Genomic DNA, 17246 nt, shown 5'->3' on the forward strand with positions numbered 1-17246 from the left:
GGATACATTTTTTTGGACAAAATATTAAAAAATTATTTAATAAAAAATTATTTTTTATTACACACATATGAACCGAACCAAATCGAACCGAACCGATCTAGACGGTCGGACGGGCAGAGGCGGCGGCGCACGCGTGTGTGTGTGGTGGACCAAAGTCCACCTAGCTCCTCCCCCCTCCACAAAATGTGTAGTGACCCAAAGGGCCAATCTAGGAGAGTGAGGAAGCTTATAAACTCTCTCACTTCCTACTATTTGTCCAATGTGGGACTTGTTAATACCCACACACCTCTTCATCTTCCCTTTTCCCTTTTCTTTATTAACACACTTCTTATTCATAACCAATGGATCATTAGCATAAATTCCAACAATCCCCCACATGGATAAGAAGTCAAATCATCGCGACAAAAATGCATAAGAGTATAAATGCAAAGTGTAATTTTCTCAACGAGAAACAACTGCATCGAGATAGCTGGAATTACCTTTGAACCTTCTCTAGTAAAAACCTATCGCATATACTCGGTCAATCGGTGGTTTAGGTCGACTTGAACCGTCAAACTTTAGTGTATGCCTAGAAAATAGGAGTCACACAATTGCTTCTCTAGCATTGTTGGTCATTTGTTGCGCTCATTTTGGCCGTGGGACACCTGCCTGGTTCTGCGAGTGTTTTAGAGAATCAACCTTTGAAAAATTATCATAGAAGCGGCCCTCACTTCACACTCACATAGGTGATTTCTTGTGATGTAACTCACTATACATCATCTGAACACAACAGATTAAGAAATCATTAAAAGTCTAAGTGCTTACCCTCATAAATACACTGTCTTGTCTTAGGAATGAGTATGAATTTAAAAACTCCACAGTGTTTGAACAGTCGACCATCACTTAGTTGTCTCTTTGAACCTAGTTCATGGGATCTCCACTCTTCTAGGTAGAGTTACTGCAATGCTCAACAATTGATAGGCCTTAAACCCATTCCTTTCGACAAATTTTCAACCAACTCTCTAGGAATCCCTTTGGTTAACGGATCCGCTATGTTCTCTTTAGACTTAACATAGTCAATTGTAATTATTCTATTCGAGAGTAGTTGTCTAACGGTATCATGTCTTCGACGTATATGTCTAGACTTATCGTTATACATGACGTTCTTGGCCCTTCCAATAGCTGCTTGGCTATCACAATGTATGCATACGGCTGGTACCGATTTTGGCCAATTAGGAACATTCTCAATAAAATTACGAAGCCATTAGGCTTCTTCACCGGCCTTATGTAAAGCAATAAATTCTGCTTCTATAGTTGACCTTGCAATGCAAGTCTGTTTGGACGATTTCCAAGACACAGCACCTCCACCAAGGGTGAACACATATTCACTTGTGGATCTAGTGTCGTTAGAGCCGGTTATCCAATTTGCATCACAATACCCTTCTATAACTGCAGGGTATTTCTCGTAATGCAAAACATAATTTTGAGTATAAAGAGAACATAGCGTATCTGTTAACCAAAGGGATTCCTAGAGAGTTGGTTGAAAATTTGTCGAAAGGAATGAGTTTAAGGCCTATCAATTGTTGAGCATTGCGGTAACTCTACCTAGAAGAGTGGAGATCCCATGAACTAGGTTCAAAGAGACAACTAAGTGATGGTCGACTGTTCAAACACTGTGGAGTTTTTAAACTCGTACTCATTCCTAAGACAAGACAGTGTATTTATGAGGGTAAGCACTTAGGCTTTTAATGATTTCTTAATCTGTTGTGTTCAGATGATGTATAGTGAGTTACATCACAAGAAATCACCTATGTGAGTGTGAAGTGAGGGTCGCTTCTATGAGAATTTTTCAAAGGCTGATTCTCTAAAACACTCGCAGAACCAGGCAGGTGTCCCACGGCCAAAATGGGCGCAACAAAGGACTAACAATGCTAGAGAAGCAATTGTGTGACTCCTATTGTCTAGGTATACACTAAAGGTTGACGGTTCAAGTTGACCTAGATCACCGACTGACCGAGTATATCCGATAGGTTTTCACTAGAGAAGGTTCAAAGGTAACTCCACTTATCTCGATGCAGTTGTTTCTCGTTAAGGAAATTACACTTTGCATTTATACTCTTATGCATTTTTGTCACGATGATTTGACTTCTTATCCATGTGGAGGATTGTTGGAATTTATGCTAATGATCCATTGGATATGAATAAGAAGTGAGTTAATAAAGAAAAGAGAAACGGAAAGATGAAGAGGTGTGTGGGGATTAATAAGTCCCACATTGGACAAATAGTAGGAAGTGAGAGAGTTTATAAGCTCCCACCTCACTCTCCTAGATTGGCCCTTTGGGTCACTACACATTTTGTGGAGGGGAGGAGCTAGGTGGACTTTGGTCCGCCGCCGCCGTCCGTCCGGTCGGCCGGCTCGGTTCAGTTCATATGTGTGTAATAAAAAAAAAATTTATTAAATTATTTTTACAAAATATATCCGTTGCTTCCCTCCAAAATTTTGAACCCAAACGTTTCTACTCGCCGGTTTTTTGAGCAATTTTAAACCGAACCGGTTCTTCCCTTTCGCGAACCGGTCACCGGTTGTGTCTGCTTGCCAAACCGGTCACCGGTTGTACCTGTTCGTCGGAACGGTCACCGATCGCACCCTTTCGCCGCTGTCAGACACGGCGGTTCGCCGCCGGCGACTGTTCATCGTGACCGGTCAGTGTCTATAAATAGACACTGACACCTTCAGAAAATGGATCCAATTTTTCCTGCACTGAAACTCTGCCAGAATTTTTCTCCTTTCGGTTTTGCATGTTCCTTTTCATACTCCGGTGTGATTTCCTCTGGCATTCAGTTGTGTTCGTTTGGGCTATTGACTGGTAGTGCTGCCACTCTTCAGACGAAATCCGTTCTATCCTGGGAGACAAGTGTCCATCTACCTTAGGCATCAGTGAGGGGGCAAATTGTCTTAAGGAGACACGTTATGTGGGCTCAGATTTTAATTCCTCTTATGACATATCATTCTGACTGTTTCATCATTCTGTTTATTTCATCATCCGACATCAAGTAAGTCTGTTTTTTAATATTTATAATTGCACAGTGATAATTCTGATTATCTACCCTTTCTGTTCTTTACATGGGTTCAAACCTCTAGTGATTTAATATCACTCACTGTCTTCAATAACAGTTATTGCAAGGAAAAAAATAGATTAAATGAATAAAATGACATCATTGTATTACAAAGGTAATTTTTTGATTAACAATAATTTCACCTAACAATTTAAGTGGTTAAGAGAAGACCTATTAACAATTTTATATTATATATCTCTAACACACTCCTTACGTAAATACCCTTTAGAATTGAAATATGGATAACCCCCAAGGGTAGCTCAGTTGGCAGCTGAGCTCCCAAGGGATTGCTTGGTGCAGGGATCAAACCCTGCCTCAAGCAGTTTCTTGGAAAATCTTTGGGGGCCAGAGGATAAGCCAGAAATCTTCGGTTGGGGGATTAGTCTCGTCCTTTCTCCGGTTGCGAAACTTAGTGCACCCACTGTTACAATGAGGGGCTAGCCCAAACGGGCCGTACCCCGAGGGCATGGTTCCCGGAGAAGGTTGAATGAGGATACCTCCTGGCAATGTACCAAAAAAAGAAAAAGAAAAGAAATATGGACAATGCATCAGGCTCGTACCTGTGCTAACTTAATTCCATAAAAAAGTGAGAGAGGTGAGGATCAAACTCGTGACTCCATAGTCATGGAGGCTCTGATGATACCATAATAAACAACCATCTCACGTAACAGCTCAAGCCGTTAAGTGAAGGCTCTTTAATGATTTTTTATTATATCTCTTTAATATTTGTGTTACCCAAAGTTATTATTTTGTTGATCCCTCATAATTAAGCTAGATATCTAAACAAAAAATTTCTTTTATATAAAAAATAAAATTAATTCAAAAAATTTATTTCTTATTGGTGGTGTGATTCGCTGTAAGAGTTGAGCCATGACATGACCCATTGGTCCCCACTACTTTATGACAAACGTGGAACATTAGGTCCCGGTGATTAAGATTGAAAACTTTAATGTCGTCCACTAGCTAGCAATAACAATATATAAGAAACTACATTTTCTTATAAGCCTGTAGCCGATGTTATTGTCGTTTGCATAAATCACACTTCATGTATATAATATTGAAATAGCTTATTGTTGTACATATTGTATTGAGTGACAAATTAATTATAAGGTAAAGGAATAAAATAAACAAATGGGAGAGAAGGAGACAATGGAATGATGAGAAATGGGTTATAAGCTCTAAAAGTTGGGGTCAAGTTCTCTATATATACAAACGAGTAACGGCATTTTTGTAGTTTCATTGCTCGCATACTTTGTCATTATTTCCAAATCATGGCTTTGTTATCATCGATAATTATTGACCTGTGCGAGAGAAGCAGACATAGAATAGCACACTCAATCTATGCATACAAACAATAATACAAATTCGAAGAATGACCAAAGGAAACTTCCGATTCATGTACAATTCATATAATGATACAAAGAAGGGCATTCGACATGTAAGGAATAAAGTCATAAACCATCAGGTTTGTTTTTTCTCGCTTTCTTTCCTTTTCTTGTTGCCATGTGATTGCGTGTTTATTTCGTTTGTATTAATTAGTAATATATTTGTTAAAAAAAAAAATTAGTAATATATTTTCACTTATTTTCATTAATTCTTTCAGGGAGGGGAATAAAATTTTGTCCTCCAAAAACATATACATACTATATTAATGTTTTTCCTATAAGTTAGAGATAATTTTATCTCTTTATACTTATATTAAAGTAGTTGAAATTTATTTTATTTTTTCATAGGGTGTACAAGAAATAAATTTATTTCCTACTTAAAAAAATAATAATTAAACTCTAAGGGCCCGTTTGGAGAACGTGATAAAGAAGATATAATATGATAACTTATCATATCCTACTTTTATCTCTTGTTTGGTGGGTCAATAAGATATGATTAGCTTATCCTATTGTCTCATTTTATCTTATCCAATACATGATTTCTTATCCTATGGGGGGAGCTGGGTTAGGATTCAACATGATAAGATACCAATATTGGATACTCAATATATCCCCACGCTACCCAATATATTTGTATTTATTACATTATATTTTGTTTTTTCTTTCTCCTTTCTCTTTCTACATGATCTTATCCGATCAGATTGCTAATAAAGTGCTCATCAAATACTCCTTCTACATAATCTTATCAGATCAGATTGCTAATAAGGTGCTCATCAAACACAGGACATTATATAGGCTTATCAGTCCTATATCAGCTCCATGTCATATTCTACCTTTATCCTATCCTTTCCACCAAACGAGCCCTAAGTAATATGCTGTTATATTATAAATGATTATTTTTTTCTCAAAATTAAATACGAGCATTTAGTGAAAAATATATTGTGATCTCACTATGTTTTTTTCACGCGCATCGAGGATGCAGGAATAATGCGCTCTTATCCTGCTGCGTCCACTGTAAATCTGTAAAGGAAATCTTAGTGTTATGGATGAAAGATCCTCATCAATCATTTTAAGCAAAAGTTTCACTCATTTAGAATTTACATATGAGAAGGAAGTTGCACTTCGCACATGTGGGTCATTCGTCGGGTTATATCACTTCGGTGTGGGGCAAAACTGGTGATTACTCTTTTTTGTTAGTAAATAAACTTTATTCATGTCTTTCTATCTCTCTAGATATCATACACCGCTTATAAATAATGTAAATATCTTGTTTATGTAAAAATGTTGAACTTAATATTTTTTTATTTTTTATTTATGTCTCCCCACAACAAAGTTAACCAAATCAAGCATGTTCATATACCCTTCCGGTATTGTAGATCTCTGGATTCACTTATAAAGAAGGAAAATGGTAACCAACTGGTTTACAGTGTCATTTGTGAAAGCTCAAAAGTCAAGTAAAGAGTAATGAATTAAAATAATTGTTAAAAGAAAGGTAAAGGGACTTATATACCTATAAGGGGGGAAAAAGTGATATATTGTCAAATGCATGAATGGCTTACAGCGGTTTTATAATTATTAAGTTGTGCCTCTTTTTCTTCCTTTTTGATATAATCTTAAACATCAACATGTACGATATGACTGGAAAAACAAAAAATCATTTCATGATTTTATCATTTAGATTGTGCATTATTTGCCGACAAGGAGCTAAAAAATTAATTTCCAAAACCCTACTAATTAAGGTCCACACAATTTAGGGTTTGAGGCACTACCCTTAAAAACACTCACTATTCATTCACTACATAGGTTGTGGGCTGTGGGAGAGGCTCTATTTGATTCCCAAATGGGACCGACGTTGTTGCAAATGATATGAACCTGCCCAATGCTGTGCTTCTCGTCATGTGCAATTGCCTATACGTCTTTGTTTGAACTGCTAAAAGTAACATTTTCCATCAAAGCTTTTCCTTTTCCTTTTTACATATTTGATAATCATGCTCTTTCCTTGTCTTTTTGGTATATAGGGGGTGGGGGAAGAGATGATGTTGCACGTTTTATTTTATTTTATTTCTTAAAAAAATATGATCAAAACTTAAAATGGCATGGTAAGATCCTCATAAAGATTATGTTCTTTTTGTTGGCGTTTGGTAAATAATGATAAAAAGAAAACCCAGTTGGTTGAGTTGGATGTGCAATGATATGGTTTAGCTTTTAGTCTTTTACACTCGTTCTTTAGTTACTTGCTATTTCAAATTTTGAAAATCTTTTTCTTTCATGTCCTCTTTTTACTGATACATCAATTATAAAAGTGGTAAAAAAATAAAAAATATTGAATGATTAAGTAAAGGGGATATACTTTTGAACAGAACCCTAGATTCTATATATATTTTTTGTCTCCTCCCGATAGATGATGATTTGGGACAATTGAGTGGCTTTAAAAGGTTTAAGGTTTTAAATCATCAACTACACTTAACATTATTGGTCACTACATCAGGCAATTATATACTTGTATTGAATTTTTTTTATACCAACCTTAATTATTTTGAGGCAAGTTGGTCTCCCGAGTATCCCCACATGCATGCTTCAACTCTTTGAGCCAACTATAGGGCTAATTTTCAGTCGGGACTTAATTACATTTAAAACTCTTTGTCCCTCCTCAAAAATGTATTTGGTGATAATCAAACATAGGTTCTCTATCCACCTACTCAACCTCTCTTCCATTAATATTATATTTTTAAAAAATATTTAAATATATAATATTATTTTTAATTAGTTTTTAAAAATAAATATAAAATGTTAATTATTATTTAGTAGAATTCTTATAAAATTAAAAAAAGAAGAAGAACATTGTCACTTCACCCAAACTAAAATATGATCAGATCACTTGACTCAATGTAACTTGATTTGCAGACATACCTCTCCCATGTTAAGTGTTTCAAAATTTCTATCTACTAAAAAAATATAAAAATCCATTGCCTGTTATCCTTTTGAATCCTACTCCACACTATTAGCATTTCAACTCTAAGATGGTTTTTTTTTTTTTTTTTAATGTGAGCTGTTTGGTGTATAATATAGGATAAAATTTGAGAGTATAAGATTTGATTAATTTTTATTTTATTTTTGGTAAAAAAATTGGGAAAAGTGTTTGTCCTTTTAAATAACACAATTTATATCTTTTCACTCTCACAAAGAGGTGGGACCCGCACCTTTATATTTTTTTGTCCACTCTCTCTCCTCCTTTATCTATCTCTTTCTCTCACTTAAAATGACACAATTTTACGTCCTTTAAAATGATACACACTTTTCCTAAAAAAATTTGATTAAATTTTAATATTATCCAGCATTTAATATGATATTGTATAAGATAATAATTGTATAAGATAATATCATCCTATGTTTGATAATGCATTTTATAATACTAGATACGATAAAAATAAATATTTTTGACAAAAAAATTCTTTAATAATAAATTTATATAATTCTTTCAAATATGTCATATGATATTAATAAAAATCTATTCATTTGTATATGTCTAAAAAATATATTATTTTTTGTAGAAATAAAAATCTCCAATATTTTAAAAATTAATATATTGTAAAATTAAATTTTATTTTAATATATTAATATTAAAATAATATATATTGATTATTGACAAGGGTGAAAAAGTTATAATGGGGAAGAAAAAATGGGAAGAGATTAATCTAATATATCAACCTCTTATTTGGGAGTGATATTTGTGTGTTTCGTGCCTAAATTTTTTTTGGTGGGGCGGAGGTGAGAGAAAAAGTGTAGGAGAGAGGAGAGAAATTTTTTTTGGTACAAGTGTCAATTTCTCAGTGAAAAGACCATAGTGGTCCTGAAACATATTAAAAAATTCTTGTACTAGGCTTAATCCCACTCCGTTGGCCAAGATTAAATTATACATCATTTCGATGTATTAAAAAATTCTACTATATAAGCTTATACTGTATGATAATCACATCAAATAACTAAAAATGTGTATAGTATATTAGACTTTATACATCACACTCTGCTAATTTAACATTCCATTGATTAGCATGAGACACAATGGACATCGATAAAGTCTTGTGTTAGTCTTTGTTATACTTCGATTGATGCTGTTCAAAAGTTGCATCAGGCTGCTTCTTTCACACCTATCAGCTAAGGAACAAATGCAAACACCGGCTATCTAATAAACCACGTGAGTGGGCGTGATGGTTCAGCATCTCGTCCCTTAAGCAAGTGGTTGAGGGTTCGAATCCTAACTCTTGTGCACGGAAAGCATTCCGTGGTCAGCTCTTTATTGCTTTGTGCGCTGACCCGGGGCGAGGAATTAGTCTTATGACTATCAGTTGTGGAGATACCTGGATGTAATTCAATAAACCGTGATCGTCATAATAATTAAATAATAAATTAATTTTTACGATACAATTCTTATCTTTTTCCTATATATATATATATATATATATATATATATATATATATATGCGGCAAAACCTACAAATAGGTAGGTGTGCCTTTTATGTTATAATGATATTATATTACGTAACAAAACTTATGAGATAAATGAATTGCGTAAATTTTCAAAAGCCAATTATATGCAGCGTAAGAAAAATCTTGTTTCTTCTAACAAGGACATTATTTTATAAATAATAATAATGTAACATGAGATAATTCATATAGATTCCATAGTTGGTAAAACTTGGAATGATATTGGTCCCGTGAAGCTCAGTGAATGTAGGACATGGGGCTCAAACGAAATTGCTAGGTGGAGCCCATGATGCATGTCCTTCATCCCTTCGCACTTGAAACTTGAGAGTGAGAGAAAAGGGCGGGAACTTGGGGGAAGCTACTTCGTCCCAAACTTTTGCCCATGTATGAAATTTCCTCGAAAGGTTTGAGTTTGTTGTTTATAAGAATAAATTTTTTTTTTTTTTAAAAAAGGTTAGATGATTTTGATGTCCATGTGGCTTGATCAAGAAGATATATACTTGTCTCTATCTGCAACTAACTTAAAATAATTTTATTTTGAAAGTTCGCCTAGAACTAAAAATCATACTCACTGAAAAGTAGTAAAGTACATCATTAGGGTGCAATCATACAACTACCACTTGCACAAAAGAAAATGAAAAAAATAAAATAAAAAAATTGGATAAATCCCAAATATATTTCATGGGAGACAATTCTGTTCGAAGCAAGTTCAGGATCAAGACTTTAAACTTCTATAAGAATACTTGTGATTTATATAAAAAAAAGGTGTAAGAGGGAACACCGAAACAGAGAAGATAACTTTGCATCAATATTTTTAGGGAGAAAAAAGCGCAATTTAAATTTTAAATTGATATAAAAAAATAAAAATCATCTTAGAAATTTAGCTTGCATGATAGAATACTATATAGGTAGACACAACCTTATAGATTTATTAAATCTACATAATTTATAAAATCTCATAAAATATATATATATATCTAAACCATTAAATTCATATATTTTAGATGGATTAGTACGTATATGTCATAAGCTTAAATTGTCATGAATAATGAGGCCTGGAGATAAAATTACAAGGAAAATATCAAAAGGGAGCCCATTCTACTGTTCATTTTAATCCACAAAACCTGTCCAGTTTCTTTGGTCCGTAATACATAAAGTTATAAACCTCAGGCCCATGTTTTTAAGGCATAACAGTTGTTTGGAAATTTGCGGCTTCAACACCACCACCCCTAAAAAAAAAAAACATGCAACAGCAACTGCACTTTTGTAATGTTAGGAAAATGTTTATTTTATAGGAAAAGTATTTTTCCATGTCATTGGAGATAATCTCTGGTGAGTTTCAAATGACATTATTTTGAGAGTATAAGATTAAAAAATTATAATAATACAAATTAATATAACCTTAAAATATATTAAAATTATAAAAATATCTTGATTTTCATCTCAAAACGACATCGTTTTGGGCTCAATAGAGATAATTTATCTTTATTGACTGAAAAAATCCTTTGCCCTTATATTATTCCACACAATGTAATGCCCTATAGGAAAAATCTTTCTTTTAAATAAGAGATTCTACCGTTTTTATAATTAGTTAATGATAAGTTATTAATTAAAAGATATATTGATTAGTTATTAAACTAGCGGGGGTTCAAACTTTGGGATCAAAGTTAAATAATTGTCACGCAACTAAATTAGGGATTAATCTCCTCCTGGCCCTTTTTTTCACATGAGTTGTAGAGATAATTAGAGTTATAGAATAAACAAATTATTAAAAGGGAAAATAATTTCTGCGATTCAGTGAGAAAGCATTTATTTGCTATTGAGAAAAAATACGAAAGAAAAAGAAACCATAAAAGATGAGAGAGGAAAATAGAATAGAGAGTCTACTCATTTTTTTTCTTTGTGACAGACAAATAATTTCTATTCTGCTACAACTGCAGAAATTATTTTTCCTTATTAAAATAGTAAAAATGACTAAATGTTAAAATTATGATTTACTCATGATTCATCGTTGTATAAAAAGTGTGAAATTTCAACTGTTTCTTTTATGGGTTTTATAAGAGTTATGTTGTAGGAAAATTGATTCTGTTATGTTATAGAGATTCGTTTTGTGTGTCGTGGTTTTTTTTTTCTTCTTCTTCAAAACATGCGGGTCCCACAAAATGTTGTGTGTGTAGGAAATTTTTTGTGATCATGTTAAAAGATGAATGCAAACCCATTCTTTTATTGTCACAATGCAATCTCCTTTTAGGAAAAACATTTCTTTTAAATAAAAGATTCATCAGTTTTTATAACTAATTAATGATAAGTTATAAATTAAAGTATCAAAATAATATTTATGAAGTTACTGTAGTTAAGTTATTTGCATTTATTTCCAAAACGACATTATTTTGGGATTGAAAAATAAAAAAATTACAATTATAAAGACTATAATAACCCTGAAATAAATTAAAATTACAAAATACCATGATTTCAGCTCAAAAATGACGTCGTATTAAACTTACTGCAACAAAAATGAACTCTAAAAGTATTAAACTACTGAGATTCAAATTCTTGAGCAAACTTTTGGAGTCAAAACTGGATAATTGTCATGCTCTTCGAGTCAAAATTAGTCTCATATAAGTGCGGTCTTTTTTCCCCACCCGAGTCGTTGAAATAAAAAAAGTTATGGAATAAAAAAAGTTATTAAATTAGCAAAAATTAGTAATTGTTAAATTATAATTTATTCGTAATTAATAGCTCTATGATTATAAGTAAATTATTTTTATACTTACCTTCTATATGATTTTTTATTACTTACCGTCCTTCTCATGTGTTTTTTTTTCCCATCAATAAGTATATTATTTTTATGGTAAAATTTAAATACAAAGATTGTCCGATTTTATCAATGGCATTTAGGTGAAACAGATATATTAAAAATTAATCATAAAAAAATTAAGGAGATAAATGATCAACCACGTAGAAAATACAGTGTTATTAAACTTGACTCGGGCATCGATTCGATCGGAGTACTGTGTCACTGGTCAAACCGGTATATATATATATATATATATATATATATATATATTAACATATAATTTAATTATATTCTCTATATCTAAAATGAGTTAAACAAAGTTCACTAAATAAGATAAAAAATTATCCAATCACACTTTTACAAGTTCATAAATCACAAAGTACTCAAAATGTACGCTATTACTATGTCAATTTAAATTACAACTCAGAATCCCTATAAGCATACCTCTCAATGACATTTAAAATGCCAAATGTTGTGAACTCATATTTTTTAAATTCATCTACATTGAAATGATATATGTCTCATTCTCTTAATTTATTGTTCCGCAAATTGCTTCAATATTGAAAGCTGAAATTTGAGGTCATTATAGAAGAGTATATTACTATCAAATAAAATTACAAATTTTTTTAAAATAAGTTCTACATTTTTTTTCTAACAAAATGAAACAATTTTGATTTTTTGGTTTTTTTTTTTATAAAAATGCATGACCGACCGAGTTACCGATTTTGATTGGATTTGGTCGGGTTTTGACCGAATATGATGCATGGGCAGTCCAATGTTTGATTCGAATCGGTGAGATCACTGGTTCGCCAGATTCTGGGTCGATCCGGTCGGGTCGAGCCGGGTTTCACAACATTGGAAAATAGACACTTTGCTAACAACAAACACATCTAGACCTGTTGGGTCAAGTCGGACCCTCAAGTCAATTGCGGAAGCGAAACAGTAAAATGTAAGAGGAGAGAGATGGAGAAGAACACAGTCAATTTGTTTAATGTGGGAAAATCTTCTCCAATGTGAAGAAGTAAAAACTCACAGGACACTAGTCCAGAATCAAACTTTCACTATAAGAGTAATGGGTTACAAGATTCAAACATCCCTAGTCTTTCACCAAAGGTACAATCAAACTTCACCTACAATGGTGGTAATATCAAACTTCCCTAAAGAGGTCTCACTCGAACTTCTCTCTAGAGGTACTCAAATTTTTTTCATATCTCTAAACCTCACACACTACAAGCTTATATAGGACATGGAGATGATTCTAGACATTGAACCACTCAAATGATGTGTCCCTTGAGCCTTGCACCTTCATTTATGGAGAGACATTGAACTACTCAAAGGATATGACCCTTGAGCCTTGCACCAAAAATGGAGAGTTCTAACCTCTTGGGAATTGAGCCAAGCATTAAAGAAAGAACAACTCCCAACAAATCTCCCTCTTCCGACTTCTATGCGTCGGAATCAGCATCAGTCCGACACCTTCACAGCAGTCTTCGAATTTTCTTGCTGGTACTGGTTTTGTCATCATATCGGACCAATTAAGGTTAGTGTGCAGTTTTCCAAGTGCGAGCTGTCCATCCTCCACCACATCCCTGATCCAGTGATACCACACGTCAGTGTGCTTAGTGCGGGAGTGATAGGTCGAGTTCTTTGCAAGATAATCTGTGCTTTGGTTGTCACACTTCAGCTCATACTTGTCTTGATCATGGACCAGTTCAAAGAGAAACTTCTTCATCCATAACATTTCTTTTCAAGCCTCAGTCACGGTTATGTATTCGGCCTCGGTTGTCGAAAGTGCCACACACTTCTGCAATTTTGATTGCCAGGTGATAGCTTCTCCTGCAAAAGTCATCAAATATCCAGTCCTCGACTTCCTCAAGTCGGCATCTCTCCCTAAATCAGCATCTGAGTAGCCTTGTAACTCAGCGTTACCTCCTCCAAATCGGAGGCATAAATCAGTTGTACCTCAAAGGTATTTAAAGATCCACTTCACTGCTTCCCAGTGCTCTTTGTCGGGGTTCGATAGATACCGGCTCACTATTCCAACAACATATGCCAAGTCAAGTCAAGTGCAAACCATTGCATACATCAAGCTTCCGAAAGCGAATTGGTACGGGATCTTACGCATCTCATCTTTATCTTCATCAGATCTCAGACATTGCTTATGGTTCAACTTTATGTGTCCGACTAGGGGGGTGCTCACTGTTTTTGCTATGTCCATGCGGAATCTTTTCAGAATCTTCTCAATGTATTTTTCTTGACTCAGCTACAGTAGCTTCTTTTGTCTATCTCAGATTATCTTGATTCCAAGAATCTACTTTGCAGGGCCGAGGTCCTTCATCGCGAAGGATGAGCTTAACGCCTTCTTCAGGACGGATATCCTCGATTTGTCTTTCCCTACAATAAGCATGTCGACAACATATAACAACAAAATCAAAAAAAATTCGGCCTCATACCTCTTCACAAATACGCAGTGGTCGGCCTCAGTCTTCACAAACTTGTGATCAGTCATAAAAGATTCAATTTTCTTGTACCATTGTCGAGGTGTTTACTTCAAGCCGTATAGACTCTTCTTGAACCTACATACCAGGTCTTCTTGTCCTGGAGCTTGGAACCCTTCAACTTGCTCCATATATATATATATATCTTCTTTTGATTACAACCTCTCACTACAATCCGAGCTTTGTATCTCGGCTTCTGGCCGTTCTCTTCATTCTGGATTTTGTAAACCCACTTGTTTTTTAGAGCTCATCTTCCTTCAGGAAACTCGGTTAGTTCATAAGTCTGATTTTCATGCAGAGACTTCACCTCGTCTTGCATTGCCTTTTCCCATTATTTCTTCTCTGAGCTCGTCACAACCTCATCATAACTCTGAGACTCACCGTCTTCAGCAACAACAGTGTATTCATCAGGTGGGTACCTTGTAGAGGGTCTTCTTTCTCGAGTTGGATATCTCGGCTGTTCTTCAGCTTGAGAACCCGGTTCATCATTCTCATCCCGGATCTCATCATCAACTCGGAACTCAATATCTTGGTCATCATCAGCTTGTTGCTGGTCATCATTTTCTTCATTCTCTTGATTTTCCCCCCTGCTTCAGCTCGGACAAGAGGGATGGATTCTTCACGTCTTACAGTAACCCGGACTTTGGACTTCGAGATGTCATGAATGGTTTCATCTTCATGAAAGATCACATCTCAGCTTCTCACTATCTTCTTGTTGATTGGATCCCAAAATCGAAAACCAAACTCAAATTTTGGTCAACCAAGATAAATACATTCCTTTGTCTTTGCATCGAGCTTCGCCCTTTCATCTTTAGGGATATGCACAAAAGCTCGGCATCCAAACACCTTCAGGTGATCATAGGTCGCTTTTCGACCTTTCCAGACTTCCTCTGGAATTCCTCCTTCTAGTGGTCGTGATGGTGAGAGGTTGATCAGGTCAACCGCAGTTCTGACGGCTTCTCCCCAGAATGATTTCGGCAATCCGGCATTGGACAACACACTTCGAACATTCTCTTCAATTATCTGATTCATTCTTTCAGCAAGTTCATTCATCGCGGAGTCTTGGAGGGCGTCTTCTCAAGTCGAATCCCGGCGGCTCTACAGTAAGCATCAAATGGACCGCAGTACTCACCACCATTGTCAGATCAGACCACTTTCATCTTCTTGCCTGTCTCTCTTTCCACCATAGCATGAAACTCTTTAAAGGATTGGAGTACCTAGTCTTTAGATTTCAACAAATAAACCCACACTTTGCGAGAGTGGTCATCAATGAATGAAACAAAGTACTGAGCTCCTCCAAGGGATCTCTCCGACATAGAGCAAACATCGATATGGACGAGGTCAAGAATATACCTGTGTCGCCTGGGTTGGTCCGATTTCATAAATGAACTCGCTGCTGCTTTCCAGCTCGGTAGTGCGTGCAACTCTCCAACACTTAGCCTTTCAACCCGGTCAATAATCTTTTCTTGTTCAGGATTTGGAGCCCTATCACACTCATATAACTGAGGCGCTTGTGCCACAACTCCAAGTTATGTCCATCTCGAACAGAATTGGTGTCTCCACCATTTATCTTTCTTTACATCATATACAAGGAGCCTTCCTTTTTACCTCGTTCAACAACCAAGTTTCCGTTAGCCAACTTCCATCTACCACTAGCAAAGTAGTTCACTAACCCGGAATCGTCAAGCTTGCCTATCAAGATTAGGTTCAATCGCATGTCAGGAATATGCCTTACATCTTTCAACATAAGTCGGCATTCGATATCCATGGTCAGAGTTACATCACCGACACCAACAATCTTGCTGGTCACCTGATTTCCCATCTTCACGACTCCAAAATAACCACCTCAGTAAGAGGAGAAAAATTCTTTGTGTGGAGTAACGTGGAAGGAGGCACCAGAGTCAAAAATCCAGGTGCAGTCATCATATGCAACATTCAAATAATTATCTTCTCTGAGGAGAAATATCTAGGCATCTGAGTTGGCAGTTACCGCAGTGGTGCTCTTGTCTTCCCTCTTCTTGGGAATAATCTGATCCGACTTCACAGAGCCATTCTTCTAATCATTCTGCGGAGTCCTGTAGTCTGGCTTCTTATGTCCTGGCTTCCCACAATAGAAGCATTTCAACTCATATTTTGGCCTAGACCGGCCTCTGGACTTTTCTTGTATGTCACGACTCCAGCTCTTACTACGACCTTGGGAGTCGGACTTTCCTTTGTTCTCAGCAACATTTGCATCAGATGTGCTGGTTATACCTCATTCCCTTCTCCTGGTTTCTTCATTCAGGAGGCTGTCTGTCATGGCATCCATCTTCAGTTTTCTTTCTGGAGCCGAATTACTCAAAGTCACCACCAGAGTATCCCAGTTTTCTAGTAGCGAGCTCAACAGCAGCAAAGCCTGCATCTCGTCATCAATTTTCATCTCAGCTTTTGACAGCTAATTCACAATTCCTTTGTAGGTGTTGAGGTGTTCAATCATGCTCATGACGTCCTTGTATTTCCACTTCACAAGTCGGCGAACCAATTGTGCTTTGTTCCTGAGAGTCTTCTTCTGAATCATGGACTCCAATTTGTTCCATAATTCGTACGCGTTCGTGAACTCGGACACGTTCTCAAAGAGGCTTTTGTCTATGTATTTCTTGATTGTAGCTACCGTCTTACGATTCAGGATCTCTCACTCCTTATCGGTTTTGCCTACCGGTCTCTCATCAAGAATAATGGGCTCATGTAAATCTTTGTAGTAGAGATGATCTTCCATCATCGGTCTCCAATAAGTGAAATCGTCTACGGTTAGCTTGAACATATCTCCGTCATGAGTTATACCACTGGTCTCCATCTTGTCTCCCTTAGAACCTGTCGAACCCGAGCTCTGATACCACTATTGGGTCAAGTCGGACACTCAAGTCAATTGCGGAAGCAAAACAGTAAAATGCAAGAGTAGAGAGATGGAGAAGAACACAGTCAATTTGTTTAACGTGGAAAAATCTT

The sequence above is a fragment of the Gastrolobium bilobum genome, unplaced genomic scaffold (genome assembly GCF_033153095.1).
Source record: "Gastrolobium bilobum isolate Gb01-03AN ecotype WA unplaced genomic scaffold, APGP_CSIRO_Gbil_v1 utg15403, whole genome shotgun sequence".
In the NCBI taxonomy this organism is placed as follows: Eukaryota; Viridiplantae; Streptophyta; class Magnoliopsida; order Fabales; family Fabaceae; genus Gastrolobium; species Gastrolobium bilobum.